The sequence below is a fragment of the Peromyscus californicus genome, unplaced genomic scaffold (genome assembly GCF_007827085.1).
Source record: "Peromyscus californicus insignis strain IS unplaced genomic scaffold, ASM782708v3 Scaffold_18__1_contigs__length_77618521, whole genome shotgun sequence".
Classification (NCBI taxonomy): domain Eukaryota; kingdom Metazoa; phylum Chordata; class Mammalia; order Rodentia; family Cricetidae; genus Peromyscus; species Peromyscus californicus.
The window spans coordinates 36,868,931-36,896,116 of NW_026294480.1; the positions used below are offsets into that span (position 1 = coordinate 36,868,931).

Here is a 27,186-nt window from a genome sequence, read left to right on the forward strand (position 1 = left end):
CCCCAATTCCCTTGAAACTGAGAGCCTCTGGCTTCAGTTGGATGCACGTGATGTATCTCTTCCTCATTTGGTCATTTCAGCTACACAGAGCTGGGGTTTAGGGTACTGCCCCTGAATTGAGAATGCTCTTGTTCCAGTTCAGTCTTCCCATGAAGCAAGCTCCCTCTCTCTAACTCTCCCAAGAATCCAACCCAATGTTTCAATTCTGACATTGCTCTTTTTGATGCCCGTACAAGTTATTCTTAGATGAAGAAAGCATCTTTTTCTTGTTATCAAGACTTTGACCTTTTCCATTTTAAAACCATAACCCCTGGCATTATTGTGCTGAGGAACATTTGACACTTTCATGGCTTATTTAACAAGTTCCACCAAACTATCTATAAACGGCTTCCTAGTCCCTTCCAACGGTGTCAGTACTGGTCGTGTTATTCATTACTTCAAGTCTCCCCTGCCTCCAATAGAAGGTTGATGTAAGTTCTAGTTTATCAGCTCATGCTCTCATTGACTTGTTTCTGACTCTAGTATGTAAATATAAATGAAAAATTGGACTGGCATAAGACAGGAGAGTATTTATTCTTGACATTCACTTATCATCATTGTTAGGAACAATCTTTGAAACATGAGCACTGTCAAGGGGAGGGGACTGGTGAGAGACGTATTGGCTGTGAAGCTCCTAGGGTCTAAAGCAGTGCTTCTCAATATGTGGGTCCAGACCTCTCTGGGGGTCTCATATCAGATTTATATTACAATTTCATATTTATATTACAATTCATAACAGTAGCAAAATTACAGTTATGAACAACAAAAAATAATTTTACAGTTGGGGGTCACCACAACACGAGGAACTGTATTAAAAGGTCCCCGCATTGGGAAGGTTGAGAACCTCTGGTCTAAAGTGAGGGGGGCACAAGAGCTGTCCGGTCCCTTGGTTCTCTTCTCACCTCTCATCCCATTCCTGTCCACTCCTTTTCCTTTCCTTTCTCTTTCCTCTTTTCCCGTTCTCAGTTCTCACCTTTTCCTTCTCTCAGTCTCAGCAGAAAACCTCCAAAGCCTAGTGAGAATTGAGTCTACAGCCTTTAAAATGGTCCTTAGATGAGACCATTCGATGGGAAGGGCTGGTGGGAAGGAGATGATGGAAAGGAAAGAAACCTCTGGCAGCATTTCAGACGAGAAATGCTTCTGTGTTTTTTCAAACTCAGCTTGAGACCGATATATTTGTCCACATAAAGAGGTATGCTGGTTAGTTTTCTGGCTACTTGACATATGTTAGGGTCATCTGGGAAGAGAAACCTCGAGTAAGAGAATGCCTCCGTCAGACTGGCCTGTAGGCAAGCCTACGAGAGCATTTTCTTGATGAATGATAGATGTGGGAGAGCTCATCCCACTGTGAGTGATGTCACTCCTGGGCAGGTGGTCCTAGGCTATACAAAAATAAGCCAGGGCTAGCACCCTTTTCAAGCAACATTCTTCCGTAGTTCTTGTTTCTGCTCCTGCTTGAGTTCCTGCCATGACTTCCTTCAGTGAAGGACAGCAACCAGGGTATGTAATCCAAATAAACCCTTCCCTCCCTAAGTTGCTCTTAGTTGTGGTCTTTATAACAACAACAGAAAGGAAACTAGACTAGGAGGGCAGATGTATCACATCTAGGTGCTGACATAGACAGTTCATTCTGTACTGAGTTGATGGGCATTACATTTTGTTCTGTCCAGTAACTTTTCCTCTTCAAATTGAATTACTCACTAAACCCCGTTGATTGTATCCCCTCAACTCACCACATCACCTCTTCATCATATTAATCTTTTTTGTTTGTTTGTTTGTTGTTTTTTTTTCGAGACAGGGTTTCTCTGTGTAGCTTTGGAGCCTGTCCTGGAACTCACTATGTAACCCAGGCTGGCCTTGAACTCACAGAGATCCACCTGCCTCTGCCTCCTGAGTGCTGGGATTGAAGGTGTGCGCCACTACCGCCCGGCTTCATCATATTAATTCTTAAACAGTAATCATCTGTCTTAATAAGACACTTTCCATGGATGATCAGAATGTGAGAGCAGGACTTGACAGAGGGTACAGTTGTGAGAAACAGAAGCAGGGGGCATTAAGAGCGAGTGAATGAGGGATAAAGGCCACTATGAATGTGTTGTGAGTGGGAGATCGTTGCACTGAGCAGTAGCACGACACCCTGACTCTGGGGCCTCTGGGCCTGACAGAGTACCTTCCAGAATTGTCCATGTCCAGGATTGCTGATGGAACACTTATCCACCAGCTCCTGTTGCCAACTGGCTGGAAGGTTTTCTTCAGAGACATCAACTCCAGGCTCACACAAGTACCAGAGGCATTAGAGGAAAACATGAGTAAGAAATAAGAAAGATGCCCAGGATGCTGAAGTGGGATGCTGGAATGGGATGCTGCCAGGGCAAGGCAAGCCTGGTCTCCTGCAGAAACAGCCCACTACACCACAGTGGGAACAATCCACTCCAGTGGGAGCCATCCAACCCAGTGGGACTAACCTAACCCAATGAGAAAAGTCCACCCAGTGGGAACAGTCCACCTGGGGGAACAGCCCATTTATGTAGGAACTGTTCAACACAGTGGGAACTATCTACCCCACCAGCAGGCTATACCTCTGGGAACCGTTCACCCCCAGTGAGAACTGTACATCATAGCTGAGCCTAAAATCAGAAATGGGATGAGGCAATGCCGTGTAGAGCTGCGGTAACCCTTTCTATGTAACTAGCACTGGAGGTAAGAAGTGACTATTATGGGTTTCCTTAGTCTGCCTAAAATACATTATTTGGAATGATGAAGGAGAAATAAATATAGTTGGTCCACATTTCATCTTCTGCTTTCCTATCCCAAGGTCTCTTAATCCATTCTTTATGGTTCAACATGAGTCGGGTTCCATTAGTCCTTGGCATATTTTACTTTTTATGAGTCTCCTTAATATACTATTTATACTTCTTTTTTTTTTTGTTTTTGGTTTTTTTGAGACAGGGTTTCTCTTTGTAGCTTTGGAGCCTGTCCTGGATCTCACTCTGTAGACCAGGCTGGACTTGAACTCAATTCACCTGGCTCTGCCTCCTGAGTGTTAGGATTAAAGGTGTGCGCCGCCGCTGCTGCTGCTGCTGCTGCCGCCGCCGCCGCTGCCGCCGGTTCCTCAGAAAATAGGGAATCAATCTACCTCAAGACCCTGTTATACCACTCCTGAGCATATACCCAAAGGATGCTCCATTCTACCACAAGGACACTTGATCAACTATGTTCATTGTGGCTTTATTCGTAATAGCCAGAAACTGGAACAACCTAGATGTCCCTCAACTGAAGAATAGACAAAGAAAATGTGGTACATTTACACAACGGAGTATTACTCAGCTGTTTAAAAAAGAATATCATGAAATTTGCAGGCAAATGGATGGAACTAAAAAAAAAAATCATCCTGAGTGAAGTAACCCAGACCCAGAAAGACAAACATGTATGTACTCGCTCATAAGTGAATATAATCTGTAAAGTAGGGGATAATCATGCTACAATCCACAGACCCAGAGAGGCTGAGTAACAAGGAGGACCCAAGCAGGGACACATGGATCTCCCTGGCAAGGGGAAGAGAATAGATTGTTCAGGTAGAGTGGGGCCAGGTGAAGATGGGAGCAGGAGGAATCAGGTTGAGGGGGTGGAAGGAGAGAGTATTGGGAGAAATTACTGGAATTGGGGGACAATTCAAGGGTGATGTGGAAACCTAGTGCAATGGAAACTCCCTGGAATCTATGAGGGTGACCCTAGCAAAGACTCCTGGTAATGGGGGATACAGAGCATGAACTGGCCATCTTCTGTAACCAGACAAGGCTTCCAATGGTGGAACTGGGACATCAACCCAGCCACAAAACCTTTGACCTACAATTTGTCCTGCCTGCAAGATGTGCTGGGATAATGGTGGCACAAAACTTGTGGGAGTGGCCAACCAATGACTGGTCCAATTTGGGTCCCATGCCATGAGAGGGAGCCCACACTTGACACTGTCTAGATGGCCAGGAACCAGAGCCTGGATAGCCTAGAGACCTGGGATAGAACCAAACACAACCGGCAAAAAAAGTGAAAAAGTCAATAAAATGATTCCTAATGATATTCTGCTATACTCATAGACTGGAACCTAGCATAATCATCATCAGAGAAGCTTCACCCAGCAATTGATAGGATCAGATGTGGAGACCCACAGCCAACCATTAGCTGGAGGTCAGAGAATCCTGTGGAAGAAGGGGAGGAAGGACTGTAGGAGTCAGAGGGATCGAGGACACCACAAGAACACAACCCACAGAATCAACTAAGCAGGGCCTCACAGAGACTGAACCGACAATAAGGGTCTGAGGTAGGTCCTCTGCATATATGTTACGGCTGTGTAGCTTGATGTGGGACTCCTAACGGCGGGAGTGGGGGTTGTCTCTGACTCTTTTGCCTGCTTTTGGGACCCTTTCCTCTTATTGGGTTGCCTTGTTCAGTCTTGATATGAGGGTTTGTGCCTAGTCTTATTGTAACTTGTTATGCCGTGTTCAGTTGATACCTCTGAGAGGCCTGCTCTTTTCTGAAGGGAAACAAAGGAGGAGTGGATCTAAGGGAGAGGAGGGGTTGGGGGAGGGAGGGGGAGGAGTGGAGGGAGGGGAAAACTGTGGTTGGAGTTTAATATATGAAGAAGAATAAAAAATGAAAAAGGAAAGGAAACAGGCTGAAACAAACCAGTAAGCAGCACTCCTTCATGGCTTCTGCATCAGCTCCTGCCTCCAGGTTCTTGTGTGAATTCCTTCACTGACTTCCTTTAATGATAGACTGTGAGGTAGAACTATAAGATGAAATAAACCATTTCCTTCTCAAGTTACTTTTGGTCATGATGTTTTATCACAGCAATAGACATCTAGCTAAGACATAGAGTCAATTTGGAAATACGTTTAAACATAGTCGGCATGTATGAGAAGGGTTAAATTTACTGGTAACGAGGAGATGGAGGTGGACACTCAGCTGTCTTGGGAAGGTGAGGACAAGGTAAGGGAAGTACAGTGAGAAATGAATCCTAAATTCCTCTGAATCACAGGTCAAGGACACAGGAAACAGGTTGTGAATGCTATGGAAAAGGATAAGGACTAGTCAATGGAAAGAGATAACTAAAATTTTGTCCAATCAAAAATATTGGGGTAGAAAAAAGGATTTAAAGTGCTGTTGTTCGTTTGTTTGTTTTGTTTACAACTATAACACTTTGTGCTGTGAGGCTATTTGGCACCAGAGGCAGGATTTTCCTAGCCTGTGAAGAAAGGTGTCTAGAAGATGATTCTGAGCACTGAGTGGGTGATCTTCAATGGAGACCACAATGTAGAGAGTGTGATCTACAACTGACATTGTAGAGATACTGATTCAGAATAAGGGCTGTTTAGTTTTGGTTATTTTGAAACATTTTCTATTAATTCCAAGAAGAGCCAAATTCCCATCAGGCAGTCTTCCGAAAAAAATAGTTTAGCAAGAATTTAAGTTTTTATGAACATAGGGAAAATACCTATCAGATCCTTTCTCTTCTCTCTATACCCACTGTAATTCCAATCACCACTTATTATTGATGCCTACATGCTACTTCAGTCTATAGCTCCTCCTGTCTGGACCACTTCTCCCAACATCTATTTCTCATTTATCTTTTAAAGAGATTTTTCTGAAAAGAAAATTGGCTCACAATACTTTTTGTGGTAGTCAATTGTCAACCTGCTTGGATCAGGAAGTACCTACATATCTGGTTAAACATAATTTCTTCATGTGTCTGAATATGTAATTGCTTTCTTCTTGGTAGAGGAGGAGGGGAGGCTCATGAAACTCCCAAGAAAGCTAAACGATCTCCTAAGAATTGAGTCATGAGTTCCTCTCAGAGTTACAGAAACAGTAAGTAATTGCAGAGGGAGCAGCAACTCTCTGCCAGAGGTGCTACCTGCAAGCTGGGTAGGGAACTCCAGAGATGCTACCTGCAAGCTGGGTAGGGAACTCCAGAGATGCTACCTGCAAGCTGAGTAGGGAACTCCAGAGATGCTACCTGCAAGCTGGGTAGGGAACTCCAGAGGTGCTACCTGCAAGCTGGGTAGGGAACTCCAGAGGTGCAACCTGCAAGCTGGGCAGGGAACTCCAGAGGTGCTACCTGCAAGCTGGGCAGGGAACTCCAGAGAGCTTTTGTGAGTAGTCACCCATGCTGGGGTGGGACTTTTGGGTGTTACCCCTGATAGAGTCACTCACATCTGCAAATAATCCTTCATCTCCATTCTTGTAAGTAAGCCCGATGAATTTATTGGCTTACAGAACCAGACTTGGGTGGAATCACTTCTTTGGTCTATTGTTGGCCCCCAGCTGGAGTGAGTACATGTTTGTCTTCCCAGGAAAAGTCATGCGGTGATCTGTGAAGGTGTGTCTGCTAGAGGCTGGCATCTGAGTAACAACTGAGCAAAGGCAGATTGTTCTTCTGATGGGAGCAGGCCTCACCCATTCTTTGAGGGCCTGAATAGGAAAAAATTGGTGGAAGATGGGAGGATTCAATTTCTCTTTTTCTGACTGCTTGAACTGAACTTTGATCTGCCCTGGGCATTCCTGTAGACGCAGACTAGGATCTACACTGTTGGTCCCAGGCTCTTAGGCCTTTGAGTTTCACCACAGGTGTCCTTTGGAGGACTCTGACTAAAACAACTTTCTTACTTAAAAAAACCGTTCAAGCTCTCAAAGTCATTTTCAAGATTAATTACAGACTCTCGAGCTCAAAATACAATTCCTTGGACCACAAAGGCAGGATACATCCTTTTGCATATTGTCAAACCCATGCATTGTCTGTTAAATGGTAGCACTTAGAAAATTTTTATTGTAAGCCCTTGACACATCTCTCCAAGGTGACTTTAACTCTGTAGTGTGGCTCTTTTAGAGAAAACAACTTGATTATCCAATTCATTTACAATTGGAGAATATAATTTCTATGATAATTGTGGCAGAGGGGAAAAGAGTTGGAAGGTCACACAAGGACTTTCTACTCCCTCTGCCAAAAGACTTTATATATAGGCCATGGGCTAGATCTAGGCAATATGGTTCCAACACAGTTACAAGGGAGTCTGGGGAATTCTACCTTCTCATGTACTCAGGAAGGAAGGAAGTGGGACTTGTTGCTGTTTTAAAGTAACATAAGGGAGGAAGGAAAGGCTTATTTTGGCTCATGGTCTTTAGGAGATTTCAGTTTATCATGGCCGAGAAGGCAGGGTGGCAGAGCATCTCAGTCCAGGTCAGTGGGCGTGAGATATAGCTGGGCTGGTCCTGTCATGGCAGTAGACAGGAAGTAGAGAATGGGCCTGGAAGCGGGGCTGGGCAATAACCCTCAGCATCCTGCTCATAGTGATCCTTTGCACTCAGGGCTTACACAAGTTCTCATAGTCCCTCAAAACAGTGACACGAGCTAGAGAACAGGTGTTCAGACACATGAGCCTGCGTGTGTGTGTGTGTGTGTGTGTGTGTGTGTGTGTGTGTGTGTGTGTGTGTAGGGGGTGAACTTCAGGTTCTAAAGATAGCAGGGACTATCTAGTATTGTGGCTGCCATAGAGATAATTGAGAATGAACTACCTGTGCTGTCAGCGTTCTAGCAGCTGTCTCTAAGCTGTGGAGATTTCATTTCTACTTTGAGTGGATTGACACATCCCCTGAAGATCCCAGCTATTGCTACTCTTAGTTGTGCTTGGAGAAGAAAGGTAGGTCTTGAATTTTGGGGAGGAAGCTGCTGTTTTCCATCTCTGGACAAGAGGATCAGGATCAGGAGCTCCTGACCATGGGGTGGATGGTCCAGGGATTCTTATCAAAGGTGGTAGACAGAGGAAGAAAAGAAGAGTGGATCCCATCACTCCATCCTTATGTAGGGTGTCACTAGAGAGCCAGGCAGGGACTCTGAAGTCAGAACAGATGTTTGTGAGTGCTGGAGGTAACACAGCAATGGAGTTAGTTTTGTAAAGGTCAGACTTTCACTATCTCGGGCCAACACTACTGGCTGGACTTGACTCTGCCTTTAAGGCAATCAGGGAAACACCAGGGCCTGCTTTTGTATCAGATCTGTGCAGAGCAAGTAGTTTGTGTAGGAACTGCTGAAATGGAACAGTGAGGCTTGGAAGTTCTGTAATTGCAGGCTTGGAGAGAAGAGCAGTAAAACAGACAAATGAAAACTAAGAATGACTTGGGAAACTTGAATGTCCAAACACTACAAGAAATCAGGCTGGAGAAAACATACAGAACGTTCCGACTTTCTTTTGTTACAGCATCTCAGAGCCCAAAGTCACCATGGTGAGGGTATGAGAAGAAATATGGTCTTATTTTGTAACCTTAGTGGGTGAAACAGGACATTTATGTTACTAATATAATGAATGTTCAAAAAATATTTCAAACCTGTGCTGATTTATATTAGCCCAGATTTTTCACAATTGATAATAGAAATTATTCTTAGCAAGAGAGACAGAAAAACACTCTGCAAGAAAAGTTGAATAATGTTATTCATCATTGTTATTGACAAATAGTAACCACAACAATAAGGACTACAACCAGCTTGCCATGGCAATCACAGACACCGTGGACTTATTTGTTCTTGATATTTTCGGGACACACACTCCTCTTATTTTAATCTTTGTTTTGCCTTTAAAATTATTCATCTCATTTTATGTCAGCCTTAGTTGCTGAATTCATCAGACTGGAAAGTCAGTAGGCTTGGACAACAGTGTCATTTGGTGTGTTTGATATATGCAGCTCGGCCTCAGTAATCTATTTGTAAAATTGTCCAATTTGAAAGTGACACATTTGATTCTCTTGACTTTCCTTTTTCTAGCACAGTAAAAGCTGAAGGAATTTGAGTGCTGGGCACTAGTCATGGAGAAGAAAGGACAATAAAGGGATTCGTAAAGTACTCAGGAGGAACTTGTTGTATACCATTAGTGGTGGAATTGAGTACCGAGTCCTGTGAAGTTCAACTCGCCCAAACAAAAGGCAACGGCTTCTGAGGAGAATAAAACCCTTCAAGATTTCTTTTTATGTTAGCTAGTTAATTTAGATTTTCAATGTTTTAACATAATTTGTCCCAATTATTTAAAGAGTGCCAAAGTCATTGAAGAAAATTCAATAATTATAGCTAATATAAAAAAATAGCAAAACAGAAAGGGAAACTGATTACCTATAATTCTCCTGCCACCGAGAACTATTATTCATGTTTTGATATAATTCCTTCCATTAGTTTTTCTGTGTGAGTATAAATTATTGTTATTATTTTAATAAAAGGAAGTAATTTGCACATGTAATGGAAATTCTTTTTTAAGACATTTTAAAATTAATTTTTGGACAATTTCACACATGTATGCAATATATCTGACCATTTCCACTTTCAGATCCCCTCTCTCTAACCTCAGACCTTTCCAACATGTCCCCTTCCCACTGTCATGCCCTCTTCTTCTTAAAAATTAACCCACCGAGTCCGATTAGTGCCACCCACATGTGTGTGTGGGGATGGGACCATCCTTGGGAGCAGGGGCAGCCTACCAGGAACCCTACCCTGGATAGAGGAAAATGACTCCCTTCTCCATCAGCCATCTCTTGCCAATACCTCCTCGGGGAGGGCTGGGGGCTAGTGAGCCCCTCCCCATCCAGGCTGGAGTGTTGGCTGACTCCATCTTACACGTGTCTTGTGCAGGTTCTACAGCTGCTGGGTACAATGACAATTTCTATTTAGGAGGCTGATTGTAGGTGGAGCCCCACTAGCATTTGCTGGGTGTTCACTGACTCTCTCCAGGGTAACAAAACAAAGGCCTAACCTTAAAAAGCTCATGACAACATTGGAAATCAAAGCAGAAAAATATTCAGGTTAGATCATGGGGTAGCTCCAGTGCCCAGGAGAGCAATGGAAAGAGACTTTAGTCTAAGAGGAAGGAAGGAAGGAGAAAGGCAAATGGGGATGATTGCATAGTGAGAAATTAGGGTGGTCTATTAGTCACTCTTCAATTGTTGTGATAAAGCACTTGACAGTGGTGACTTAAGGGAGAAGGGGCTTATTTCAGCTCACGGTTTCAGAGTCTTAGCGCATCATGGTGGAGAAAGCATGGTGGTGGGAACAGCTTAGTTCGTGTTGGTGGGAGCTTGTTGTGGGGTTTGTTCATTTGACAGAAAGCAGAAAAACCATGCTGGGACCAGAATCAGGTTTACACGTCAAGATCCTACCTCCCCTGGCCATGCCATGTATCCTTAAAGGCTCCACACCTTTGAACACCACAAGCTAGGGACTGATCATTTAAAACACAAGCCCAAGACATTTCTCACTTAAACCACAACAAGTGGCTCAGTCAGTCCAGCCAGGACCTCTTCCCTTTTGTCCACACCTGAGTCACAAAGGCAGGGGATTCTTTTCTGATCCTGAAATCTAAACATTCCATTTATTTATTTATTTATTTATTTATTTATTTATTTATTTATTTATTTATTTGAGACAGGGTTTCTCTGGGTAGCTTTGGAGCCTTTTCTGGAACTCACTCTGTAGACCAGGCTGGCCTCGAACTCACAGAGATCTGCCTGCCTCTGCCTCCCGAGTGCTGGGATTGAAGGCGTGTGCCACCACTGCCCGGCGAAATCTAAGCATTCTAAAGAGTGAATCTTTTAACTTAGATTTGTTCCTTAAAAGGAAGAATTATTTTCTTTTGGAATAATACTTCATGTACTCAGGAAGTACAGAAAGTGAGATGCATCTTTGTAATGCAGTCCTGCACTTTAATCATGGGTTTTCAGTAGTTTTACCATTTTATTTGCCTCTGAAATTATTGTTTTCATTTATACATTTTAAAAACAATGATTATTTTTGAAATTGACGAGTGGGAATTATATGAATTCATGGTACATATCATGTTTTCAACTATGTACATATTGTGTTATGACTGAATCAAACTAATTAACATAGGTATTATCTCATACACTTACATTTTATGGTAAGAACATTTAAAATCTACTTTTGGCCGTTTCACTTATTTAATATATTGTGACCACCAATAACTACTATGTTGTTCAATACCTCTCTTGAATTTATTTCTTGTGTCTAACTAACATTTTATATTCTTCCCTGCCCCAGCCCCTACTGACATGTTGATTACTCCACTCTCTGTGAGTTTGACTTTTAAAAATTCCACGTGAGTGGGACAGTTTTTCTTGTATGAGATCTCTTTTCTTATATAAATGAATTCCAGTAATACTCAGAGTTAAGAATTTTTTAGGGGGTTCATGAAATCTAGGATGGTTTTTGACTAATGACTTATGTCTTATGAAAATGATTTCACCTGCCAAATTCTGCCACTGTGCAGCTGTGTGACCTTGGGTAAGTCACTTAATGTCTTAGAGCTTCAGTTTCCTCCTGGGTACCACAGGAAAAATGGTTCCAACCATGTGTAGAGTTACAGAGAAGATGCACTGGAGTTTCTGGAATATGAAATGTGATTAACCAATCAAAGACATTCCTGTAGACACAATAAATGAGTTTATTTCCTTACAGCTTCCTACTGGGCTGGCTGGAGAGAACGGTGATTTGAACATACTGTAAATTCTATTAAAGTAGCACTTTCAAGTGCCAAGTTCTTAGTATTTGGACATTGGACACTTGAACACAAGAACCCTGGATTCTTATATTAGTTGGTCAAAGAGACTCTGTTTCTTTCAAAACATTTAAAAAATATTTTCATATGTGAGGTTTTATTTTTCTGCTGTAGCCCAACAATATGAAGGTATTTTGAGACTACACTCTAATGAGAATGTGTAGCATTTGTTTTTGCTGCAAACCAAGGGCAAACGAGGACATATGTACTTACAATCGCAGGGGATTTGGGGAAGTTTAGGTGATCAGCCTGTGCTGTCACTCACAGGAAGGACTACCCCAGCAAGGCAGAGGTGGCCTACAGAATTTGGGGTGTTTTCTTGGCTTGACATCTTTGTATTTGATTGTCTCTTTTTCTGGGCACAGCCCATTCAGAATCTAACTGACTCTCCATTGTTCTTTGGGCGAGCTCTTCTGACCCGCCCCCTATGCCCCTACACCCCAAGTCCTTGGTTTAGAGACACCATCTGTGTTCTTCACAGTCTTTCCCTCTTTAGTCACTTTCCACATTTATGGAGGTGAAACAGTGGGATGGTGACCAAATAATGTAAACTGTTTATAGGCTTACACTATAAACATTTATAAAGTGCTTTTAGCTAAAAGGAATTTTTTCTCCCCAAGGCCCCAGGTACTTCTCAGTTCTGGGAAAAATGTAGCGGCTCCAGCTTGAGTAGAGCTAAGAGATAAATACTCTGGGTAGTTTCCTGCAGTGTTATTCCTACTCCTTCAGAAGGTAGGCTTAGACCAGATGGCCTGTATAATTTGCATTAATCATGAATGCCATATAACAAAACTCATAAAGTATGTTTTAAAAGGTGTTTTGTGGACTGGCCCGACCAAAGCCAGTGACAGGGATTCCTCTTCTTCTACTTGTTAAATGATGCTTGCTTGCTTACATGCTCCACATTGACAGCAGGAAGGCTGTATCCACAAAGTTCTGGATGCCATCACCCATACGTCTACTTTCTTATAGTCTGTGAAACCCATGAAGGCAAGAATTACACCTGCATCCCCTGAGCCCAGTGCACTGATCATGTGGTGACAGATTTTGTTGAATGAAAGAATAGTTTATCCACAATGCCCTGGCTGGTCCTTGAAATGTAATCCCAGATAATTAGAAACTGAAAGCAGGATCTCTCTTTAAAATTAGGGAATTCTCAGCTGTCAGCATGTTAAAACTTCTTAGCCACCTCTCCACAAAGGGGAAGAAGGGTCTGTCTGTCTGTCTGTCTGTCTTGCCCAGAACAGTGAGTCAAAATTCTCTCCTAATGCCACGGGAGTCAGGAAGCAGAACAAAAAATCTTTCAATGCTGAGACTATTCATTTGGTTTATGGTCTTCTGAATTTGTGTATGAACCGTCTAATTTTTCTTAAAGAAATGTTTCCTTTGGAATCACATTCTCAGCCTTCTTCTTACTCTGAGAGAATAAGAAGTGCAGCCAAAAAAAAAGTTTTCTTAAAATGGGTTAGAAGACTCTTTCAGACAGTCACAGGTAAAGAAGTTCTGGAAATGCGCCCCAAAGAATGGCTTCGTGTCCCCTCCACACTGTTGCCTTCTCTGTGGTGGTAATATTGTGTTTAGTAATGATGCTATTGTTTTTGTCTGGTGGGTAAGTCAACTTTCTTCTTAATTTGGCAATATAAGTGTTGCCTTGCTTACCTACCCCACACCTTTATCCTCCCAACTTTTTTTTTTTTTAAATCAAGTCCCCTACTTCAAACCAAGAGTTAAAACTCTGGATGTCAACATAGAGCTTGCCCTATGTAAGGCTTGGTTTCATCACCTAGAACAGTAATGTTTTTCACACCTAGTACAAGTGTTTTGTGTTTTGCTCAGGATGTTTTTGTGTGTTCATTTATTTGTTCATTCATCACATGCTCAGGGAGAGCCCATTTTATACCGGATACTGTTTTAGTGGTGAATAAGACAAGCATGCTTCTATTCTCATGGAGCATATATTCCAGGGGAAAGATTTAGGACAAACAGGAAAACGGACTGTGCAGTGGATGGGTGGAATTCAAACAGAAGCGATGCAGTAGAACGTGGTCCAGTGGCTAGTTTAAGTGAATCATCACAAAATGCTGGAGAGAGTGGAAAGGAGGGAGGCAGGATGTGTGTGTGTGTGTGTGTGTGTGTGTGTGTGTGTGTGTGTGTGTGTGTGTGAGAGAGAGAGAGAGAGAGAGAGAGAGAGAGAGAGAGAGAGAGAGAGAGAGAGAGAGAGAGAAGGGAGGGAATGAGAAGGAATTGACAAAGGAAGTAGCTAGAACCAAGGACCATGAGGTAGGACCTGGCTTGACGTGTCTGAGGAAAGCTGGTACAGCTGTGGACTGGAGAGCAGCTGTGAGTGTGCGAGTTAGTGTAAGAGGTTGGAGTTGGCATGGAGTCTAAATACAGTGGGTAGTGTTTGAAGCAAAAAGCTGTATCATCTGAAATGCTTTGTAAAAGATTGCTCTGACTGTTGCGTGGAGAATGAATTGCAAAGGGGCTGCGTATGGAATCGGAAAGGCCATTAGGAAGTCACTGTAGTCACTTAAGCCCCCGACAGTGACAGCTAATGGTGAGGAGTGGAGCTGCGGAGAAGGGGTTCAGTGCAGGCAAGCCCTCCGTGCATGGGCAGCACCTGGTAAACTCTGTGTATAGTCATGGTTATCACTGGCTTGGACAAATGCAACTAAGCCAAGTAATAGGTCAGCATAGCAGTGGTTCTCTGAACATGATGAAGTTTAGGGCGAATTAGGTAGGATGAGCCAAGTGGTGTTTGCACCCGGAGAGTGAATTACTGTTATTTTTCAGTACTGTCACCAGTGGACACAGTGTTTTCAACGCTGTTCTCTGTTGCGTTTTGAAAGGAAATTTGTCATTTACTCCTTTCAAGACACAGTGTTTTGTTGTCTCGTCGTGAAAGAATTCTGATTACCTCCCAGTGACAGATGTGAAAGAGTGCGTTCTAAGTTGTGTGGAAGACCTAATATATTGTCGTGCTCTGGAATTTATTATGAACAAGGAGTGGGGAAAAATTAGGGAGTTAATATCCAGGAGGAAAACAAAACTTAAAAAAAAAGACACAGATAGATTAATATATTTATAGATACATGCCATACAGCCTGCTATCAGAGAAGCCAAATGAAGAATTAAGGTCCTGAAAGTTGACTCACAGTTACCAAACTCCTGAGCTCAGAGTCAGGCAATCATGAAGAGGAGTGGTACCACACATGCATGGTTGTTCAGGAGTTACCGATGCGAGCAGGTCATGGTGGGGGGTGGTGGTAATGGGGGGCAGGGGCTCTTTCCTTCCCCTTCGCAGAAGTGTCTTTAGCTCCATCCACACTCGAACAAGAGCACCTTTTTGCAGTCACTCTCATCAAGCCGGCTCATATTTACAAGCTGAAGTATTCCGAGACACAGAAGTCTGGAATGACAGACATACATCACTGCAATCCTTTAAGGTCATGCTGAGCTCTTCAAATGTTAGAATTCACTGGAGGTGAGGTTGGCTTTTCAGCTAAGTGACCCCGTCACTTTAGAGCAATCCCTGTGATGAATGAAAATGTAACAACACATCCAGAGAAAACACTAAGTTCTAAGCGATAGTAGTCTACTAGACCGGAGGGAGTTTGCTTTCAAAACCTGGACACCAATATTCTCCACGCACCACATCTTCTAGGCATACTGAAGCAATCGTTCAGGTTTCTCGAGTACACACAGGACAGCCATCATTTGGCACTGCATTTTTTGCTGTTTTCAAAATTCCTATTTTCTTTATCCTTTCCCTTTTTTTCTAAAAAAATAAATTCAGATGATGTCTAAGGATCGTTTCTACCACTGCAATGAAACACCATGACCAAAAGCAAGTTGAGGAGGAAAGAGTTATTTAGCTTACCCTTCCATATCACTGTTTATCATCAAAGGAAGTCAGGACAGAACTCAAGCAGGGCAGGAACCTGGAGGCAGGAACTGACGCAGAGGCCATCGAGGGGTGCTGCTTACTGGCTTGCTGGCCATGACTTGCTCAGCCTGCTTTCTTATAGAACCCAGGACCACCAGTCCAGGGATGGCCCCATCCACAATGGGCTGGGCCCTCCCCTATTGATCACTATTTGAGAAAATGCCCTACAAAGTTACCTACAGCCCAGTCTTAATGGAAGCATTTTCTCAACTGAAGCTCTCGCCTCTTCAGTGGCTCTAGCTTATGTCAAGTTGACCTAAAACTACCCATCACAGATGATGAACGTGGAAGCACTTGTCTCTAAGGACTGTAATAGCCAGCTATGGCATTAGGATGCATCGGCTTTTCCCTTTATTTTTCCGTATGCAGACAAACCTGGGGTCTGACTGTATGTCAGACTGCTGCTCTATCCCTGCCTTACATTCCAACCCTGGCGTAGTTTGTTTCCTTTCGGTAAGGCATGTTATCACTAAGTTGCCCAAACTAACTTTGAATTCTCTACATGATCCAGGCATGCCTTCAGCTCACTATTCTCCCACCTCAGCCCACCTTCTCACCCTCAGTAGATAGATTATAAGGCATGTACCACTCTGCCCAGGAAGAAGCATCTTTTAAATACAGAAAACAAAATCATTTAAAATACAGGCAAAACCCAGCATTCTCCAAACCGTGTCCTGTGAATTACTAAGAATTCAAGCTGCTGCTTGAAAGAATTTTTAGACATATGGTTGCTGTATGCCCTTCTCAGATCTGCTTATGGCTCATGTGAAACCTATTCCGCCTTGTGGCCAGCCACATCTCATTACATTGATACAAGAAAATTCATAGACGGAGCTACCCTCCCTACCCCCAGGCTGTAGCTGGTACTGTCATCTTCCTCCAAACTCTCTTTAAGATGTCTCTATCCTTTCCCAGCACCTTGGTGCTGGGGGCATCAGCCAGGGTTTACATCTGTGGGTCTGACTTTCTGGCTAACCTGCTTTTGTTAGGCTGTTTGCTGAAATTCTCCATCAGCTTCTATTATCATGAGTAGAAGTACCAAGGGACATACCATGGAATCTCCCCACACAGGCACACTGCTGGTTGTCCCCAAGAAGGATCATCACTCCAACTTCTCGTGATGATCAGGAAAAATGTCTCTTTCCTTAGGATTATTGATCCTCAGGCGTGATGAGTCTTGAGTAACCAGTTGGTAGTAGTGGCTTCCATTTCAGTGGGATTCTTTTCCACAGTTCCTGGTGGAAGGACAACCCATCCAGGAGCTAGGGCCTCTCACCCATGCAACCAAAGGCTTCCAGAAATGTTCTATCCACAGCTTCACAGCGTACACATGGCCTAGGATAACTATAAATGTGACCCAACACAAAATTATGAACTTATTTCAAATGCTATGAGAGTTTTTTTGGAGATTTTTTTTTGTAACTTGCTTGTGCATCTTTTGAACATAAACTTTGTAGATGACAGAGTCTTGTCAAATTATCAAAAGGTTGAGAACACCTGGTAACTACAGGGATGGAAAGAAAAGAATGCTAAGTAGTAAGTAAGTTTCTGTGTGTGGTGGTAAGAGGAGTCCATTTCCTGCAGATCTCATCTCTGGACCTACTTGTTGCTGGGATTGAGTACCACACAGCAGCTGCTGGTTCTTCTGTGAGGAGTTTGTCTGCGAACGACATCTCCATTGTGTGTTTAATGCCTCTCCATCATTCTATCAGAGCTACTCCTGGGAGAGGTGGCCTGTGTAGGGCACGCAATTCTCACTGTTGGACATCCTTCCACTGATACACACCCTTCGCTGTCAACTGTGTCCTTTCATCCAAGGCAATGCTGTGAAGCCGATCCGGAATTCTCAAAATCTTCAGAGAGTGGGAAGGGAAGGCAAGCATGTAAAGAGCAGGTTTTATTTTTCACTAAGGGCCAATCTCTGTTTCTTCCAGAGTGGAATGCCTCCAGAAACTGAGAGTGGCCCTGACCTCTGTGACTCTGTTACTAAGGTGTGGACCATTTCTAATTTATTATTTTTGGTTTGGAAGCAAACTTCCAGGACTTGCTTTCATTCTTCCTACCATAATAACTCATGTTCATTTGGTTGTGAAGCCACTGTGAGGATCTTCTAGCTGGTAGGTAAATCTATAGTAATTATCACTCTGGGTTGGGGAGAGCAGTCCTAGATGGAGCCATTGATCCATGAGACCTACTGTAAGGTTGACTTAACACTCTACTTGCTGTCTGCATTAGAGAGCTTTGCGTTACCATAATGAGGTGTCTTAGATAATTAACTTAAGGGAAAGTTAATTTACTTCACGGTTTGGAGGATCTAGGCCGTGACCAGGTATCCTATTACTTTGGAACTAATATGGCCAGAGTATATGGTGGAGTTAAACTGTGTACTTCATGATCATGGAGAAGAAGAAACAGGAAGAGGAAGATGAGAGCAGGGCCCTATGACCCTCTTTGAGGACGTGCCTCCCGTCTCATCGGTTGTGATTGAAATACAAAATGTCCTGAAAGTATCTTGAAGACTTGGTTTCGCCTGGTGGCACCATTGAGAGATGATTGCATTATGAGCATAATAACTTCATCAATGGATTAATTCACTGAGATGTTTATACTAAGTAGACTGTCAAATGGGGCTTGGTGTGAGGAGGTAGGTCTCAGGGGCACATGCCTTTGATGTATTTCTGTCCCTGGCCCCTTTATCTGCTTCCCAGAGGCCAGAGTTGAACAGCTCTGCTCTGCTCTTCCTCCCCACATGAGGTTCTGCCTTACCACACACCCATAGCATTGCAGTAAGCTGACCAAGGACTGAAGCCTCTGGAGGCTTGAGTCAAAACAGGTTCTTCCCCGCTTAGGGTATTTTGTCATAGTAGTGATAAGGGAACTAACATGCCACCTGGCTAGCATTCAACAGGCCTAGCTTTAACAGGGACACTTATCCAAAACACAGCCTCTTGAGCGCCAAGCATCCCAGCTTTAATGTCCTTCAGTGTGGGAGTCAGCCCAGGTCCTGTCTTTACTAACTCTGTAGGCATCTCCCTCAGAGGACGCAGTTTGGGTGTTTGACCTTTCCTCGTGTGGAGTTGCTTACCACAGGGCCTGTGGGTGGGTTCCTTTTGGGAAGACCTGAACTGTATTTATTACACACGCTTGTTGTGGTCCTTCGGGATCTCCCTTAAGGGAAAACTTGTCTAACCCTTAACTGATGGACTCTGGGTCATAGAAATGATTCGTGATTGACATTTGGATAAATAAACTGATTTTACACTCTAACAGCTAACAAGAGGTTCTCTTTGCCTGGTTTGGATGTGTTCCTTGTTGTACAAGCCAAGCATCACTTTAGTCAGCCTGCCTCTAGGAATGCACAGTCTACCAACTGTTACCTTAGGTTGCTGTGGGTTACGCCACCCTAGTTGCACCAGGACTGTGCTCCTCTTCCTGTATGACATCTATCTTGTCTTGGGTCACTATGCTGCTACCTGACATACGTCTGTCCTCCACCATCATGTAACCCTTATTAACCACACATTCTGCTTCCACAGAAAGATCCTTTACCATCACTGTTGACTTGCGTGACCTGCAGAGGACAGCAACCAGCAAGCCCCACAGCTTGGTATCTGTACCCTCTTCCTACCAGCACTGGAGAGTATTTATGTGGGGACCTGGGCTCTGTTGCCTTCATGCTCCCTCCTACATCCCCAAATCATAAAAACACATTTACAATTATATTGGCATAAAAGTGAATGTGACCATTGACTCTAAATGTCCATTTCTTTTTTTTTCTCAATTTAGAAGGAATTAAAATGCTGTTCACAGACTACTAAAGCATTGTACCTACTCTGCCCAAAGGATAGGTCAGTGTTGTTCTAGTGTTCTCTTTATAGACCACATGATAGGAACGTTCTGTGGATCTTCCTGGTAAATAGAGTCTGATCTATCCAACCCATCTACTATAATCTCCTTACTCTCGTCCCCTTGAACCTTGTGGTGTTTTCTTCAAAACTCCACAAAAGGCAATTTTGTCTCCATTTAGTTGGAGCACACTCTATCTAGGCTTAGTGGCACATCAAGACCCATGGCCTATTCACAGGGTGCTCTCCAACTGGTACTAAAATCACGCCTCTCTCCTACTTCCATGCCCACTTCTAACAGGCTTCAGATCCTCTCCTGCACATGGTCCCTGCTCTAGGTGGTCCTGCAGTCCTCTCGCTGAGTACACTCCTTTTCTCAGAGCACAGCCCGATTTCTTGGCTGGGGCTGTGTGGCCATTATTGGTTCGGAAGCAAGAAGGGGGAGGCAGGGACTCAGGGAGGCACAAGCACAGCTTGCCAAGCCTCTGTCTCAAGACTCATTCCATCAAGGGAGTGTGATGTTTGATTCTGGTTGTCAACTTGATTGGATTAAAAAATGCCCATAGCGTTGGTGAGGTGCACATTTGGGTGTGTCTTTGCGAGTGTCCCAAACAGGATTACCTGAGGAAGACCCATCCTGAATGGATAGGATCCAGGAATGGATCAAAAGAGGTATAAGGGGAAAAGGTAGCTGAGCACTGGTTTTCATCTCTCCCTGCTCTGACTATGGACGCAATGTGACCACCAGGTCACACTCCCACCTCGATGCCTTCCCTGCCATGAGTACTGTGTCCCTTCAAACTGTAAGACAAAGCACCCCCTCCTTTTCTTAAGCTATTTTCTTACAACCACAGGAAAAGTAGCTACTATATGGTCTTAATGAATTGTTTTCAATTTCCATTTTTTTTTTTAAATTTCAAATGGTATCGGAAACCACAGTCACAGTTACTGTTTATTTGCTAAGTTAAGAAAGTTGTTTCATTTGTTGTTAGCTGAAAACGTGCTTGTCTATATTCACAAGGCTACAGAAGATTGTTTTCTGGGGGGAGGGGCAGTTGTTGATGTTTATTTTCTGCCCATATAAGTTGGAAAGTACCTGGGAAAGAGATGAGTCAAACTGTGCTTGAGATCACCGCCAGGCAATCAAAACACTTGCCCTAAAGAGTAGATTTTATGGAGAAAGGGGAAAAGGTGTCTGACTCCATGTTTGCCATTTTGTCATTCTAAATGTTCTTATTCGAATGTTTTCTGCTTAATTAATTAGCTTTATTGTTTCATGACTATTATTATGACTGATAAGCCTTTGAAGTTTGTATAGAAATGTTTATAAGACACAATTGTTATTCTTCTTTTTTTCACTTCGATTGTGTGGTGCTGGGACTTGAACTCAAGGCTTACAAAGGCTAGACAGGAGCTCTTCCATTGAGCTGTCCTATTGGTCAAGTGGATGGTGTGTTTCTGCCCTTAACCACTTGGACTCCAGTGATGAGACAAGTGCATTTGTATGGTTTTGTGTTTCTGAGGATGGCTGCTTTATCATAAAGTCATCCTAGGACACTGAAGATCTGATGAACATTCTACAAAGAATTTGTTTTGTTGTTGCCTTGTGGAACTAATTAAACACAAGGATGGACAAATAAGTCAAACCAGGATGCTCCTCTAATTCATCCAAGAAACCTCAAGAGAATAAAAGCTGTCTCTATTGATATCTTAATTGCTATGAATCATTCCGGCTCTCCTAGATCTCAATAAATAATAACCTGCGAGTAGTACACACTTTTGAAATGTATTACTTCTAGTGACCCAGAATTTATTATTTTTCTATTGGGAAAGGAGCTCACACTCCCATATTTCACATACTCCTAGATGTAGATCTATTCTGTAGGTGTAAAAACAATAAGAAATACTGATATTAAGCACCCAAGGTTCACTCTGTTCAATTCAAAATGTCCTTTATATTCTTTTACAGAGATTGACTATGGTGGGATACATGAATGTATTTTCTCTTCCAAATAGGAAGAGAAATTGGGACCAATGCAAAGATGTAAAAGGTCATTTGTGTAGTTCCTTCGTTCATTTATCTTTTGGGGATTGTGTGGGTGAAAATTGTTCTCTAAGTCAGGAAGTTCCAGATATTGGTATGGCTATTGGTAGAAAACTGTAACTTAGAAATGGGCCTACATTTATACAAGTTCCAGGTGTCAGTGTGATTATATTGAAGTTTTTAACACAGAATCTGGCCTACAATTATTAAGATGCAACAGTTACATTTCTTTTGGGCAATTTGCCTCAAATTGGTTATTTAACTTCACTGTGCCTTGGTTTCCTCATATAAAAAATGGATAAAATAGTAGAAACACTGGTCATAGAATAATCATAGGAAAGACATGAACTGATATCTGTAAGTTAGAACACTACCGTCCTTGGGGTTATTGTGTTATCTTCCTCCATCATCTTCATGGTTACCATTGTCATCAGCTTTACCAATCTGTACATGATGTGCCCCCTCCTGGGTAGGAAAGGAAGTTGGGCTTAACTACAAGTCCAATAATTTGTGTTCTGCAACCTTATTTCTGAAGAAATAAAGGCATTCAATAATTGTTAGAATTCTCCGCTAACTTCCCTCAATACTTTTCCTCATAGTATTCTTGGAGAAAGGTGTCATGTGCTGAATTACACCTACCCAAAAGATGCTCCGAAGTCCTAACCACCCATCCCTCAGAATGTGATCTTATTCAGGAATAGCCCCATCATTGAGGTGATTATTAAAATGACATCATATTGGAATAGGGGCTTCCTGATCCAGTATAACTGGAGTGCTTACACAGAGGGTGAGACTTGGGCATAGGGTTGCACAAAGACAATGTTGGATTGAAGACACAAGGGGAAATCAGGCATGTGGGGATGAGGATCTACATGTTCACACCACCGATGCCCAGGGTCACTGGCCAACACCAGAGCTAAAGGAGCATGGAAGGTGCCTTTCTGTGGGTTTCAAGAACATAGCCCTGGCCCTGTCCTGATTTCAGACTTCTAAACTGTACAGTAATAAATCCCTTTTGTAAGATGCTCAGTTTGTGGTTGTAGCAGCCATAGGCAACTGATACAGAAGCGGGTGCAAAGACACCGCTGGGGGCGGCGGCATGTTGGTTTCTGACTCAACCAGCTCGATCACTGAAGTTTGAGATGAAGTTGAAATGCTCACACATGGTGTCTTAAGGTTGTGACCACCAATCACATTTTTCCCTCTCCTTCGATGTACCTCTAGGATCTTCATTCTGTGGAAAGATGTTCCCAACCATTGTTAAAATTGTAATTTTATGGACACACACTTTTCCTCGCAGATATTTGAACGAATCTCAGATCTTGCACTTTTCTGCCCTTCTCTTCCCTTTTTCCTTTTCCCTTCCCTCCCTCTTCCCTTCCTCCCTCTCTTTCTGTCCCCTTTTTTCCTGCTTCCTCCCTGTCTTCTTTCTTGGAGGCAGAGTGGAAGGCACACAGGCACCATTGTTTAAATGTTTCAGATTGCAAGAACACCTTTTCCTGTGTTTATTTGGAAAGAAAATGGTGTGTCTGGTCATTTCTGCTGATTTTTTCTTCCTGATTCTTCTCCTCTCTCACCTAACATCAATACCATTTGATTATTTTCAGAGCGAAAACAGCCTCCCTCTGTGCTGTAGGCACCAGCTAGATCTTGCCCTCCATATATTTATACAACTTAAAATGTCCTATTTCCAGAAACAGCCATTGGACACATCTCACTTCCCAGAGCCCATCTAATCATCCTATAAAGGCATGTTCAGATCCGGGTAGTCAAGCCCAAGCAAGGTTTATTTGTTTTCAGATACTTTCTCCCCATTGATGACCTGGAAATTCTTTCCAGAATTGCCAGTAAGTTCTGTTTTCATCTTAGACAAATGACCACACAGTCAGATAAAAAATTACACAAATACCTAACTGGTGATGGGAAAACGATGCTAAGTTCATAAAACCATTCTTAACTCATTAGCTAATATTGTTTGGACTCACGTTTACAATGTCTCAAGCACGGTAGGATGATTAGGTTTTGTTCAAATCAGCAGGCAGGCTTAGAGGGGGTAGGTAGTTTTCTTAAGTGTTTCAACAACACATTTTTCAGACAATTTAGAGTAAGCATGGCAATTCTTCTCATTACTTAAAAAAAAAATGAGTGGCCACTCACCTCCCTCACTCTATGGTGGTATTTGACAATATTTACAAAGCATAAATACAACTTTAAAAATACAGAGTGTGCATGTTGAGAGGTCCCAACCAAGGGCATGAAGAAGCAGAGCGCGTGCTCAGCCTCCAGGAACATCCTGCTCTGTATGTTTCTGAGACAGCAGCTCCAGTTCCTTCGGTTCCTTGATTAAATCTTGATTAAAATCAGTGCAGCAGTTGTCGAATGGGAAGTGGTTCTCGCCCTCCTTGCTCTGTTGTAGGTAACATCCCTTGATTGCTTCAGACAGTTAAAGGTGCTTTGGTAGTAAAAGGACAGCAAGATTAATGGGCAGTCATTTCCATAGTAACAGCAAAGCACTCTGGGAAACGGAGCCACTTGGGAGTTGGAGTTACACATGCCAGGATTTCAGCTCCCATGGCAACAGCAGAGTGTGGGGTGGAGATGAGCACACTTTGAAACTTAGCAAAGGTCCGCTCACTGAAGACAATGTATAATCAGAGTTGTCAATCTATTTTAAAACTCGAAGTTAAAATAAATCAAATTTGAGGCCACACGCTGATGCAAAACATTTAAAATACACTGTACATCCAACTGAAAATTTCTGAAGCATAAGCACAAATAGTTTAAGAACTATCCAATTGTGACAACTTGTTAGTTTAAAAAAAAATCCAATTACCCAGATTTTTGTCCCAGAGTAGTTGCAGAAAATTACACAATTAGAGCGATTTTTTCTCAGCTGCTCCACTATAGAAAACGAAAGTAATTATACAGAAATAGTGCAAAGTGCTTTTCACAACTGCAAGTTTCAGTTTTGCTTTCTTTAGAAGAAATTCTGTTTTTCTTCTAGATAATCATCTCACCAAAAAGTTGGAGAGAGCCAGAGTAACATAGAGAGAGAGAGAGAGAGAGAGAGAGAGAGAGAGAGAGAGAAACAACAGCTAAAAGAAGAATCAGGAACAAAGCAAAAGGTAAGAGGAATACTAAATGACTCATGAGAAACCGAAAAGAATCCAAAAAAAGCTAAGAACCCAGAATCTCAATTACAGTAGTAGGAGAAGGCTGGCACAAAAAGGATCCCCTGGTGATATTAACACCGGAGTCCATGTTTTTGAAGGTCTCCTTTACCATGCATAAAATCAGAACCCACTTGGGAAGTCAGCACCCGCTTAGCACAGGACTTTCTTTTCCTTCTAGAGAGATTGATCAGGTCCACACAGATATCAAACAGAAGTTTGGGGATTATCTGGTGATAGCTTGTAGGTAGTGGTTAATTGCTAACAGAACCTATTATAGTAAATCTGTATGGGTAGATCCACACTTCATTAAGAACGTTTTTGCCAGAAGAATTTCCTGAGATGTCATTGTATGTGCACAAGGAGTAGGGGAGATAGATAATAGTGGTCCAGTCCAGTTCCTCTTCTGGTTGCCCATTATACCCAGGAGGCTGTGGATACCAAAATGTCCTTTAGGCATGTGAAGACTCTGGTCAGTTTTCTCAGAGAAGAGCAAAGTCTGTTTGTGAAGGCTCAGCTCAACATCTACATTGAAAAATAAGACTTCTTACAAGAAGTATTTATGGAGTTCTCCAAATGTGCACCAGAAGACATTTAGGTATGATCCTTTTTGCCATCACCCTAGCCAGCATTATTGTGTCATGACCAATTTTCTGCCTTTAGCAGATTGATCCATGAGTAGGTACCTTTGGGCTTGGCTAGTCAAAGTCATTATCCAGGATGCTGGAATTTGGGATTCTGTGAGCTGACTAAAGCTGTAAATTTAAAAGCTTTGAAGTTATTAGTGGCCATGACTTTTGGCCCAAGGATAAGCTTTCCAGAGAAAAGAATAAAGGCATAGAGAGAAGCAGACCGGAGATGCAGGCCCGATGTAGGTAATGCTTAGACCCCACTCCAGCGGTGTCTGAAGCCCACGTCCTGTGACTTGGGTGTGCCCTTCCAGGAAGCTCTTGTCCACAGCCTTTTCTTGTTTGTTTGTTCGGCCACTCGAGCTCAAGCTCCACATTCCTCTTGCAGCTAGGTGTTACAATTAATGTAGCAGCCATTTCTCACAGTCTCTAAAAAAGTGGCAAAAGGAAGAAAGAGGAGCCACGGCTGAGCAAATGGCGTGGGGGAAGGCGGAGGCAGAGAAATCATTGCAGTGCCGCAGTGTGACTTTCCTTCCATCCGGAGGTTTGTGAGGAAAGGAAAGGAGGGCTGAGGAGCCACCGCAACCTGGAGGTCGACAGAAGTATCCCGGATAGCAGCCGCATCAAAAACCAGACCAGAACCCAGCAACTTCCCTAACTACCTGCAGAGGATGATGGGATCCGAATCCAGGTGAGTTGTTCACTGTTGCCTGTTGCGTGGTATGGCGAGGCTGGCTCTTTCAGATTGCATGCAATTTAGACACCCACAGGCGGATAATAATTGCTGGAGAGAGGGAGGGAGGAATAGAGAGACACATACACACACACACACACACACACACACACACACACACACACACACACAGAGACAGAGAATCAGAGACACACAGATAGAAACACACACAGAGACGGAGAAACAGAGATAAGAGAGACAAGGATAGGGTTGATGAAAGGGATGCTGATTCAAGTTAATTCCCTTGATCCAAAGAACTCGAGTTCCCAGATGCTCCAGAGAACAGATGAAAATAGACCCTCATCAAGACGTATTACTGGGAAACTCGGAGCACTGAGGGTGAGGAGAGACTCTTAGCTCCGTGCGGGAGGGAGAGAAGTGGGTCACGTACAGAGTACCAGTAATCAGAATTTCTTCCGATGTCGCAGTAACAACTCTGCTGGGATAATGCCTTCAGTGTTATTTCCAATCCAGCATTCTATCTCCAAAGCAGTTGCCAATCAAACAGAAATGGGGAAATGTATTTTCGGCAGGCCTTGTCTTGGCAGCGACACTTTCATGCATATTTCCTAAGGGAGCAATCGAAAGGAAGGTGTTCCACTAATAGAGAGTGAAACCAAGACAGAAGAACACAGGGGTGGGGTGGGCGGGGGCGGCAAGAAGGTGATGCCTTTGCAGGAATGAAGGGTGCTGGGTCTCAGGATGGCAGCCGGCTCAGGTTTAGGGGGCCACTAGTCCACACTGAACTTCAAAAACTTGTGAGTTTGGTTCTGTGTCCATAACCACACATCCCCAGAGAGAAAAGACAGGCTCAGTGAGAGGTAGTGGGACTGCATTCATTATCTATTACTATGTAAACAATTCCCCAAAGTGTGTGCCTGAAACCAGCATGAATGTATTGTCTTACCGTTTCCATCAGTCAGGAGTTCAGGCAGAACTTGGCTGGAGCCTCTGCTCAAGGTCTCCCACGGCTGTATGCCAGGTTTCAGTCACGGCTGTGCTCCAAAGTTCAGGGCCCTAAGGTGCTGTTGGTAGTCTGTATGACAATGTGCCCGGGCAGGTAAACCAACCCTCTCTATAGCCAAGGATAGTCACAGCTTGCTCACCATGTAGCAAGGATCATTAGGAAAGACTTCTGGGGAAGCTATTTAAGGTGAGCTAGCTAATCACTTCC

The 27,186-nt window shown here is 43.1% G+C and overlaps 2 long non-coding RNA genes across 2 annotated transcripts in view; one reads left to right on the plus strand and one right to left on the minus strand.

Moving 5' to 3' along the window:
* The first annotated feature begins 23,106 nt into the window (after positions 1–23,106).
* The window catches only part of LOC128113502 (uncharacterized), a 303,408-nt gene continuing 299,328 nt past the window's right edge, over positions 23,107–27,186 (plus strand). Inside the window, exon 1 of the long non-coding RNA XR_008219501.1 lies at positions 23,107–25,970. This is a non-coding gene — a long non-coding RNA (uncharacterized LOC128113502). The remainder of the gene's footprint in view (positions 25,971–27,186) is intronic.
* On the minus strand, positions 23,235–27,184 carry LOC128113506 (uncharacterized). The gene is made up of 2 exons (XR_008219514.1): positions 26,920–27,184; positions 23,235–26,581 (listed from the first exon to the last, which is right to left on the minus strand). It is a non-coding gene; the product is annotated as an uncharacterized LOC128113506 (long non-coding RNA).